Source organism: Magnolia sinica, chromosome 15 (assembly GCF_029962835.1).
Source record: "Magnolia sinica isolate HGM2019 chromosome 15, MsV1, whole genome shotgun sequence".
NCBI lineage: Eukaryota > Viridiplantae > Streptophyta > Magnoliopsida > Magnoliales > Magnoliaceae > Magnolia > Magnolia sinica.
The window spans coordinates 48,634,875-48,646,744 of record NC_080587.1 but is presented as its reverse complement, the minus strand read 5'-3'; the positions used below and the strand labels follow the sequence as shown (position 1 = coordinate 48,646,744).

Here is an 11,870-nt window from a genome sequence, read left to right as displayed (position 1 = left end):
TCTAGCTAGGGCTGAGATGAAGCCCCTAATTTGAATGACTCTTGTAAGTGTTGATTTTATCTGAATTTGATTGGTTTGTTTCTTTCTCTACTGTGTTTAACTGAAATATCCGTACTCCTCCATTCTAAGAGCTCAACCAAAGTCTAGTTATGGATGTTGTTTGGAACATTATCTAGGTGCTTGTGTCTGACCATGAACAGGTTCCTATAGAGGAAGAAACAGAAATCTACATCTCTCCATGCCTGACCATGGATGGAAAGATGTGATCCATATGCTTTAAGAAATTATACATTCTGTATGCCCGACCAAGGACATAGAGTGCGCTCTATTTATTTTGATATCAATCTGAATTAGGATGAATCAACAGGTAAAACAAGGTTTATGATAATTAGAGGTGGATTCGAAAGTCCTAGTCTTCTCTTTGATTGAATTTTCCTCATTATTCTTGGTTATTTTTCCATTGATTTTTATTTAGTTTATTTAATTACTATCGCAAATATCTGTTGGATTAGTTAAGAAGAATCTTTAATTTTGAATTGTGACGACCAGTCCTCGTGGGAACGATCTCGTAATACGTACCATATCTACATCTGATTCGTATACTTGCGAGTTTAAAATCATTTAAATCAGGTTGGTTTAAATAAAACATCAAGTTTTTGGCGCCGTTGCCGGGGACTGTTTCGGTCCAATTGGATTTAAGATTCTCTCTTATCATAATTCATAGTCTTAGGTTTTTTACTAACTTTAGGTTAAATTTTTTTAGAAACTAACCTATTTCCTGTTTTGTAGGGACCTGACATAAACTACTAATTTGGTAATCTCTTTCCAAATTTTCTATTTTTTTTCTAATTTCTATTTTTAGAATTAAGGTTTTATTTTTTTAGAAAGTTTCTATTTCTAGGCTATTTTATTTTATTTTTAGAAATTTTCTATTTTCTAATTCTAGATTCTGATTCTTCTTTCAAGTAACTTTCTATTTTCTAGTTTTAGAAATTTTTTCCCTTTTTAGAAACTAACTTAGTTTTTATTTCTAAGATTACAAACTTTCTTTTTCAGAAATTAACCGTTGCTTAGGATTTTTTCTAGCATTATTTTAGGAAATTTAATTTATTTTTATTTTCTTTTTGTTTACAGGAATTGAGGAAGGAAGCTGCTAAATAACATTGTCTTCAAAAGGAGGAGCTCTCAAATCTTCAGACATTCATCATCTCCTTTTCTCGGGTTCTTCCTTCCAATTCTCGTTTACATAGCTTTCTCTTGTTTTTAGGAATTCATAACTTTTTCCTTTAGTTTTATTCATCTTAGGTTGCATCTTAGTTTAGTTTTCTTTCTTATATTGATAACATAGTTTATGCTAGGACGTAGATCTCTGAACATAGAACTAGCACATTTTGATCCTGAAATAGAAAGAACCTTTCATAGAAGATTTAGAAACATCCTGTTTGAAATGGCGGAAGAGAATGGAACTAAAGCTCTTAGAGATTATTCAGCTCCTGTCCAATTCAATGCGCCTTCATGTATAGTGTTGCCTGCCACCACAGCAGCACACTTTGAACTTAAACCTGGGGTCATACAACTGTTGCCATCCTTTTATGGTTCAGATAAGGAGGATCCATATCATCATGTGAAAGAATTCTTAGACATTTGCTCCACCTTTAAGTTCCAAAACTTTTCAGACGATTCGATCCGTTTGCGCCTTTTTCCTTTTTCTTTGAAGGATAAGGCGAAAGCATGGTTGAATTCTCTAGGAGTTGGGACTATCACTACATGGGACCAACTGTCTAAGAAGTTCTTAAACAAGTTCTTCCCAGTTCACAAAACTAATGCTCTCCGTAGAGAAATTACGAATTTCACACAAAAAGAGGGTGAACACTTTCATGAATGTTGGGAAAGATGGAAGGACTTACTTCTTAAATGTCCACACCATGGTTTTGAAAAGTGGCAACAAGTTCAATACTTTTATGACGGTCTGACACCCCAAAATCGTCGCATGGTTGACGCCACCAGTGGAGGGTCATTCATGACCAAAAGTGATGTTGAAGCGTGGAATTTCTTTGAGACCTTGTGTGAAAATTCCCAGCAATGGGACTACTCAAATAGAGGTGAAAGGAGTCCCCAACCACAGAAGAAAGGTGGTATATATGAGGTAGGAGTCACGCCAGATCTTTATGCCAAAATTGATAGCCTGACAAAGAAAGTGGATGCTTTAATGTTAAATAATGGACCTCCACAAACAACTCAAGTCGAGTCATGTGCCATATGTTCTAGTCCCGCCCATCCTACGCCATCTTGTCCATCTAGTTCAGCATTTTCAGAATTTCTCCCTGAACAAGTACATGCTATGAACACCTTTCGGAGACCTGGGAATGATCCTTACTCAGACACCTACAACCCAGGGTGGGCTAGACATCCAAATTTCTCTTGGGCAAAAGGACCACAACAAGGAGGACCATCTGGAAATCCTCCTATGCAACCTTACTCCCAAGTTGGCAGTCAACAACCTCAGCAGTTCTCACAGTATCAACAAGTGCCTCCACAATCTAGGAAACCATCTCTTGAGGACACACTCAATCTTTTTATGCAGAGTTCACTTCAATTTCAAAAAGACACCCAACATACCTTACTAGCTAACCAGCAGAGTTTACATGCAAATGCGCAATCCATTGCCAAGCTGGAAGTACAGTTGGGTCAACTTGCTGCCACATTGAGTGAGAGAGAGAAGGGCAAGTTCCCTAGTCAACCTGTGGTAAATCCAAAAGGACAGTATGAGATTGGCTCTAATTCAAACCAAGAATAATATCATGAGCAAGCCAAATCAATCATTACCCTTAGGTCCGGTAAACAGATCGAGAACAAAGTAGAGATGCCTAGGAAAGAATCAAAGTCCAATGCAGAAGATCAAAATGAAATGGAGAGACATACTGGTGCATCCAAAGCCCAACAACACTCAAACTCTCCAGGAACCACTCAAGTGCCATCTTATGTGCCTAAAGCACCTTTTCCTCAACGTCTGGCGCACTGGTTAAGAAAGGAAACAACTTTAATGAGATATTGGACATGTTTAAGCAAGTGCAAATCAACATTCCGTTGCTTGATGCTATCAAGCAAGTTCCTGCTTACGCTAAGTTTCTTAAAGATTTATGCACTCAAAAGCGTAAGATGAATGTTCATAAGAAGGTCTTCCTTGCGGAGCAACTCAGCTCCATGATTCAACACAACACCCCTCCTAAATTTAGGGATCCAGGAGCTCCTACCATTTCTTGCGTCATAGGAGATCATAAGATTGAGAAGGCATTGCTTGATTTAGGGGCGAGCATCAATTTGTTACCATATTCTGTGTATGAGCAGCTAGGACTTGGTGAGCTGAAATCAACCAAAATAACACTCCAACTAGCGGATAGATCTGTCAAGGTGCCCCGTGGTATTATTGAAGATGTGCTGATCCAGGTTGATAAGTTTTATTTTCCAGTGGATTTCATTGTTCTAGATACTCAGCCTGTCCAAAATCCTACAAGTCAAATCCCGGTTATCTTAGGACGTCCATTCTTGGCCACTTCTAATGCAATCATAAATTGTAGGAATGGAGTTATGAAGTTGTCCTTTGGTAACATGAAGATCAAGCTCAACGTTTTCAATGCTGGACAACAAATGACAGACTCGGATGATATATTTGAAGTGAACATGATTGAGAGTCTAGTGCATGACTCTTTCCTTGAATCTTCCGATGACGCTCTTGAGACTTGTTTAGCACATTTTGGCAGAGATTTTGACATAGAAAATTCCATCCAAGAAGTCAATGCATTGCTTGACTCTAATCCAGAAATGAATACAACAAAATGGAAAGCTAGAGTGGAACCTCTTCCACCATCTGAGTCTAAACTGGTCCCATCTATTGAGAAACCACCCAAAGTCGACCTTAAGCAATTACCTGAAACTCTCAAGTATGCATTCTTAGGACCTTCTGAAACCCTGTCTGTCATCATAACTGCTAACCTTGATAAAGAACAGGAGGGTAAGTTGCTTAATGTTCTTAGAAAACATAAGGCAGCTATTGGGTGGACAATAGCGGACATAAAGGGAATAAGCCCCTCGGTATGTATGCATCGTATTCATCTTGAAGAGAACGCGAAAACATCGCGTGAAATGCAAAGGAGGCTTAACCCTAACATGAAAGAGGTCATTCGGGCTGAGGTGCTAAAATTATTAGATGTTAGTATCATTTACCCCATTTCTGATAGCACATGGGTCAGTCCAGTTCAAGTTGTTCCTAAAAAGTCTGGGATTACAGTGAAAAAGAATGAGGATAATGAGTTAGTACCAACGCGCATGACTACGGGTTGGCGAGTTTGTATTGATTACCGTAAACTGAACCTGGTCACAAGGAAGGATCACTTTCCTCTTCCTTTCATAGACCAGATGCTTGAGAGATTGGCGGGGCATAGCTATTATTGTTTCCTAGATGGTTATTTCGGGTATAATCAAATTCCCATTGCTCCCGAGGATCAAGAGAAAACCACATTTACATGTCCTTTTGGCACATATGCTTATCGGCGTATGTCATTTGGATTGTGTAATGCGCCTGTGACCTTCCAACAATGCATGATGAGTATTTTTTCAGATATGGTTGAGCGTTTTCTTGAGATTTTCATGGATGATTTTTCAATTTTTGGCTCTTCATTTGATGAATGTTTATACCATCTATCTCTTGTCTTGGAAAGATGTGAAAAAACGAACCTAGTATTGAATTGGAAAAAGTGTCATTTTATGGTTTCAAAAGGGATTGTACTCGGGCATGTTATTTCAAGTAAAGGCATTGAAGTTGATAAAGCCAAGATTGATTTAATTTCTAGTCTTCCTCCACCCAGAACGGTTAAGGAGATTAGATCATTCTTAGGGCATGCGGGATTCTACAGGAGATTCATTAAGGATTTTAGCAAAATTTCTCGACCCTTATGCAATTTACTAGCTAAAGATGTTGCTTTTGTCCTTAATGATGAGTGTCGGCAAGCTTTTGATAAGTTGAAGCATTTACTGACTTCTGCTCCAATCATCCAACCACCTGATTGGAGTTTACCTTTTGAGCTTATGTGTGATGCTTCGGATTATGCTGTTGGAGCCGTCCTAGGACAAAGATTGAACAAAATGCCTCATGTCATTTATTATGCTAGTAGGACTCTAAATGATGCACAGCTCAACTACTCTACCACTGAAAAAGAATTGTTGGCAGTGGTATTTGCTCTAGACAAATTCAGGTCGTATCTCATAGGATCAAAGGTTATAGTGTTCTCAGATCATGCAGCATTGAAATATCTTCTTTCTAAAAAGACGCTAAACCTCGATTGATTCGGTGGATTCTCTTGCTACAAGAATTCGATATTGAAATTCGGGATAAAAAGGGTTCCGAAAATGTAGTAGCCGACCATTTGTCTAGACTTGTCTTAGAGTCCACAGTGGATCCTTTGCCAATGAATGAGTCTTTCCCTGATGAACAACTTCTAACTATTTCTCAATTACCTTGGTACGCAGACATTGTAAACTATCTTGTTACAGTCAACTTCCTTCTCATTGGACTAAACAGGATAAATCCAAATTTCTTGCCGAGGTTAAACATTTCTTTTGAGATGACCAATACTTATACAAAATTTGTCTTGATCAGATTATTGGAGATGTGTGCCCGAGAGTGAGTTTCATAGTATAATCTCCTTTTGTCATGATCATGCTGTGGTGGTCATTTTGGTTCAAAGAAAACAATGCGAAAGTCTTACAAAGTGGATTTTATTGGCCTACACTGTTTCGCGACACCCATGCCTTTTGCTCAACATGTGATAGATGCCAACGTACGGGTAATATTTCCCACAGGAACATGATGCCACTTACCAATATTCTCATTGTTGAAATATTTGATGTTTGGGGTATTGACTTCATGGGCCCATTTCCCCCGTCATTTGGTTATGTGTATATCCTTGTGGCCGTCGACTATGTCTCTAAGTGGATTAAAGCAGTGCCATGTAAAACGAATGATCACAGAGTTGTGGTCCGTTTCTTAAAAGAAAATATATTTTCTCGTTTTGGCACTCCTCGAGCAATTATAAGTGATGGGGGTACTCATTTTTGCAACAAACCGTTTGAATCTTTAATGAAGAAATATTCCATCACTCATAAAGTTGCAACGCCATATCACCCACAAACAAGTGGTCAAGTTGAGGTGTTAAATCGGGAGATTAAACAAATTTTAGAGAAAACGGTTCGCCCCGATCGTAAGGATTGGTCGCAACGGTTGAATGATGCTCTTTGGGCATATCGTACGGCTTTCAAAACTCCGATTGGAATGTCTCCGTACAGGCTTGTATTTGGGAAAGCCTGTCACTTACCTGTGGAATTAGAACATCATGCGTATTGGGCTATCAAAACTTTTAATTTCGATTTGCACAAGGCCGGATCACACCGAAAACTTCAACTCAATGAGTTAGAGGAAATTCGAAATGAGGCATATGAGAATGCAAAAATTTATAAAGAGCAGACAAAAATCTTCCATGACAAAGCAATTCTTCGCAAGACATTTGAACCGAACCAGAAGGTATTATTGTACAATTCCAGGCTCCGCCTCTTTCCTGGAAAACTACGTTCGCGATGGTATGGTCCTTATCGAGTAGTAAAAGTATTTCCTCATGGAGCAGTTGAGATTCAAAATTTAACAGACGGGAATATCTTCAAAGTAAATGGTCAACGGCTGAAACCATATTTAGATGATTTGGTGAACAAAGATGTGGAGGAAATTTATTTGGCGGACCCAGGTTATCAAGATTGATTAGTTCATGGTCCATTCTTGTCTGGCTGAAGACGTTAAACTTAGCACTCCTAGGAGGCAACCCATCTTTTCAGTTCATTTCATTTTCCTAGTTAGTTAGTTCAATGTTTATGGGTAACATTACTGCAAACCCTCACGAGACTACAACTCGTCCACTAGGGGTAACCTAGCGGTTTAAAGGCTTGTTGCATATGCTAAATGCAATCGAGAGCACCTGCGAAAGTGGTATAGATAGGATTTTCTTTTTGCATTTTTATCATTTTGTTTTTGTTGATTTCTCTCTTATGCTGACTCGCTCTTACATGGATATTTTTTAGAAAGCTTCTAGATTCTTTCATACATGTACTATTTGTCCATCACTCCTCTTTTATTTTCGTTGTCCCATGTGCATTGCATGCTTATTTCTTTTACATTGAGGACAATGTAGATTTTATGTTGGGGGTGGGCGATTAGGTTACCTCATCAGTATTTTCTTGGTCTTGAGCACAAATTGTGAAAATTTTTAAATTTTTCTGGAATTTCTTGTGCATTTGAGGTGATTGTGAAGGATAAGGGTGATTTTAACATTGCAAGGTACAGAATGTCGGTAATTTATAACTCTTGGATTCAGCCATCCGTTAGATTTCACAGTTAAGTTTAAATTGTTAACCCATGATTAGAACTTTTAAACATTGATTGAGTCATGATTTCACATATCACATCTCGGTTGCACATTAAGGTTCCGTCTCAACATTGAATGATTAACTTGGTAATCACTAAGCATGAAAGGAACCAACCTAAATTTTTTAGCTTCGGTCTATAACTAAGAATTGAGAGAAAGCGTAAGTCATATAATCTTCACCATAGGTTTGCTCCCTATAGGTGTCGATTCGATTCCCTATGTTGTCATTTGAAAAAGTTAGGCGACAAGTTTTTGCCATAGGTTTGCTCCCTGTAGGTGAGGATTTGATTCCCCTCCTTGGCGTTACTGTTCATGAAAAAAATCAAAGGCTAATAGAATGAAAAGTTAATCTGTAAGGCAAGTGTTGGTTTCAGTTGTCATGCATTCTGTTGTTAATTACTAATGATATCATGAAATTGACAATTGGATCTCTTAATGATAATAAGCTGAGATTACACTATACACTCATGGAACTCAATGTTTAGAATATTCTAATTAATGGATTAATATTTTGAAATTGATTATGAAGTTTACCGTGAGCTTGATTCTAGAAAGAAAAAAAATTATGTGCACCGTTCATGAATCTTAAAAATCTCGCGCCTCGACGATCTGTTCACAAGTCACTCGGGTTCTCAGGAATTATCTTTTATTTCTAAAATTGTTTTTCGCATGTTTTTCTCTGGACTAGCAAAATGCTGGTTGGGGGTTGTGATAAGGGTCGAATATTGCATATCAGACCCTAATTAGTGCATGATTTTACGTACATGATAACGTTTAACGGAATATTTTAATTGTATTTTTGTTACAGGATGAAATCAGAAGCGTTAATGGAAAAAGAGTATTACAAGCATGGATTTGACACTCCGAAGTCACCAGAGCAAGAGACGCACTCCAGAGAACTAAGACTGAAGAATTTACATGCCAGGGACCTGAGGAAATCAAGTCGTTCACGTTAAAAAGGCCCGAAAATAGTCCAGAATGCAAGATCACACGGTTTCCACCATCCGATTGACTCGAAACTTCATACATGGCCTACAGGCCATAAATAAACCATACATATTAAATTTCAACCATTGGATATCTCGAGAAGTGGGCCAACGGACACATCAGCCCATTAATCTCCAATTTTAGGCCCACCTACAATCTGGATATACTTCAAAATTGACCCAGACGATTTAAATAAGATGAGAAACAGGATGGATGGATTGGATTTCTCTACAGCATCATAGTGGACCCCGCATGGGTGGCGTGTGTATTGAGGACATGTGTAGCCGCGCCGCACCGGACCATTGAAATCGGTAAAAGCCGGTTTGACCGACTGTCTTCAGCGAAAACGGCAATTGCCGTTACAGCGTTCGCACAGCACCACCATCGGTTGCTCTTGTGGGCCCCATACATTGTCCAAACGGAAAATCCAAGCCGTCCACCAGAATTCCAGTGTCCCTATTGCCAACTTGTAGGTGACCTAATTTCAAAAGAGAGCGTCTATGGAAATCTAACTGTTCAAAAGCAGGTTGGACGGTAGAGCAGGAAATCAGGTGGACCGCATCAAAAGCTTTCCAAAAGTAGTCATTTCCAAATGAAATTTCGAGTATATTACAATGGACGACATGGATTTACAATCGAGCTCGATCATGGGTCATCGACACCACCAACTTTAAGCGGAAAGTTCCGTTCATTGTCGTGAAGCAGGGCTTGCGGTCCCTGCTTTGGGCCCCATACATTGTCTGAACAGACAATCCTGAATTCCATCAGGAGCCCACGGTCCCTATCATCCAAGCCTAGATCAGAGTTGAAAAAGAGAACGAGGATTGATTTTTCAACCGTTTAAAAGAAGAATGAACGGTAGGTTTAAAATCACGTGGGCCGCATCAATGAGTGAAAACAGTTCATTCTCGATCGAAATTCCGTCTTGCATCCAATGGACGGTCGGATTATCCAAAATAATGAAGGAATGGGTCCCACCTAACGCCGCAGTACGATCACCGCGTACCACTGTTTTAGCGCTGACGTCCATATGCGGCGGTTGTGGCCCACCATTCTCGATCAGATGGAGATCTGATCCGTCCATCATGAAGATGACTTGAAAACGCCCTAAGGGCGGTATTTACTGGTATCTAAGCGAGGAAAAAGGGGTTTTTGCATCCGAACTCGCGCTGAAGCGTCGTGCTGGCACTTGCATGTTTCCACCGCCTATACTGTTATAAGAAAGAGGAAAGAGAGCTCGTTTGGAGGAGAACAGATTGAGGAAGAAAGCAAGAGGAGGGAGAGAAAAGATCCAGAGAAGAGAAAGAGAAGAAAAGAGAAGAAAAGAGAAGGAAGAGTTTAGAAGGATGTTTTTAGTTCATCATTGTTATTTTTCTTACTTTTTAACTGATCACATGGATTGCTAATCTTCTAGCTAGGGCTGAGATGAAGCCCCTAATTTGAATGACTCTTGTAAGTGTTGATTTTATCTGAATTTGATTGGTTTGTTTCTTTCGTGTACTTGACTGGAATTTCCGTACTTCTCCATGCTATGAGTTTAACCAAAATCTAGTTATGGATATTGTTTGGAATATTATTCTAGGCGCTTGTGTCTGACCATGAATAGGTTCCTATAGAGGAAGAAACAGGAATCTACATCTCTCCATGCCTGACCATGGATGGAAAGATGTGATCCATATGCTTTAAGGAATTATACATTCTATATGCCCGACCAAGGACATAGAGTGCGCTCTATTTATTTTGATATCAATCTGAATTAGGATGAATCAACAGGTAAAACAAGGTTTATGATAATTAGAGGTGGATTCGAAAGTCCTAGTCTTCTCTTTGATTGAATTTTCCTCATTATTCTTGGTTATTTTTCCATTGATTTTTATTTAGTTTATTTAATTACTATCGCAAATATCTGTTGGATTAGTTAAGAAGAATCTTTAATTTTGAATTGTGACGACGAGTCCTCGTGGGAACGATCTCGTAATACGTACCATATCTACATCTGATTCGTATACTTGCGAGTTTAAAATCATTTAAATCAAGTTGGTTTAAATAAAACATCAAGTTTTTGGCGCCGATTGCCGATTCTGATTATCGTGGCCGATTGCTGATTCTGATTGTCGGGGCCCAATATGATGTATATGCGACCACTATTAAAAGCCCACTATGATGTGTATTCAGCCCTTGTTTAAGGCCCAATGTGATGTATATGAGGCCTATGTGATGAGGCCCATTGTGATGCATTTAAGGGTCAAGCAATGAAGCCCATTATGATGTATGTTAGGCCCATGTGAAAGACCCATCGTAGTGTGTATTAAGCTCTTTAGTGGGGCCCATGGTGTCGTATATTTGGACCTCGTGTGAGGCCATGGGTCCACTATATATTAGGCTCTATGTGGGCCATTCCTTAGGACAATGCTGGTTAAATGTTTACATTGTCGAGGCCGATTGTTGATGTCAATTATTGATACTGATAATGAGTATGTGACAGCATAACATCATGATACATGCCCATACATATTATCTGCATATTTGTTATGAGATGTGGTTGATCATTGCATATGTCATTGAGCATGTTGTTATGAGACTCCCTAATAGGCGGAGGTTATCTCACATAAGCGTACGGTATGTGCAGGATTGATGTATGACTGGATTGTATGACTCATGCATCTTGCATTATGATTACTGTACGCCCTAGTGACATCGGAGCAGTAGCTTCCACAGGCATATCGTGGATGGCCAGATGGGACACCAAAAATCTGTTCTAGCATCGGGATGCCATAGATGGCCTTGGGTAAAAATCCCTAAACCCTCTTGGTACCAGAGGACGCCTCAATGTCGAGACCGAGTGGATTCATGAGCGCCCGAGTACTGAATACCAGGAGGCCGCGTCTCCCACTATGTCATGGTCGATTGGGAGGGGGTGTGGCCTTACCTGCCTAAGCGTAGGGGCATAGTTAGGATGAGTTTAACCAGCTCTTAAATGGGTCTACTATCAACGTGCTGGATAGTTATTGACAGACTATTGGTCAGGCGAATAGTGAGGTTTCTTGCACTCACTTGGACTGTGCTGCTGGGAGAAGGGCAGTGCCATTTGGAGTGTACTAAACCCCGGTGATGATCCCAGAGATGAACTGTACTGATATGTAGACTTATTGAGCAGGAGTTGCATACTCATTCATTCATGCATTCACTATCTACTTGGGCTAGTGTTGCGCAACTATTTATTACGTGTACCTTCGCACTGGTCAGGATTTCGGTTGGGGTGCGCGAGTAACTTGAGATCAGGAGTTTATCACATTGAGTCTGACTATCCAAATTAGGCATGGGAGTAGTTTGAATAGAAGTCCATTGTGATGGACCCCATAGCCTGTTATACTATTGGCAGACTATTGGCCAGGCAAATAGTGAGGTTTCTTA

General features: G+C 39.5%; 1 non-coding gene across 1 annotated transcript; it reads right to left on the bottom strand.

The window, feature by feature from the left end:
• Nucleotides 1-1,825: 1,825 nt before the first annotated feature.
• Nucleotides 1,826-1,932, bottom strand: LOC131228452 (small nucleolar RNA R71). The gene has a single exon (XR_009162955.1). It is a non-coding gene; the product is annotated as a small nucleolar RNA R71 (small nucleolar RNA).
• Between the last annotated feature and the right edge of the window lie 9,938 nt (nucleotides 1,933-11,870).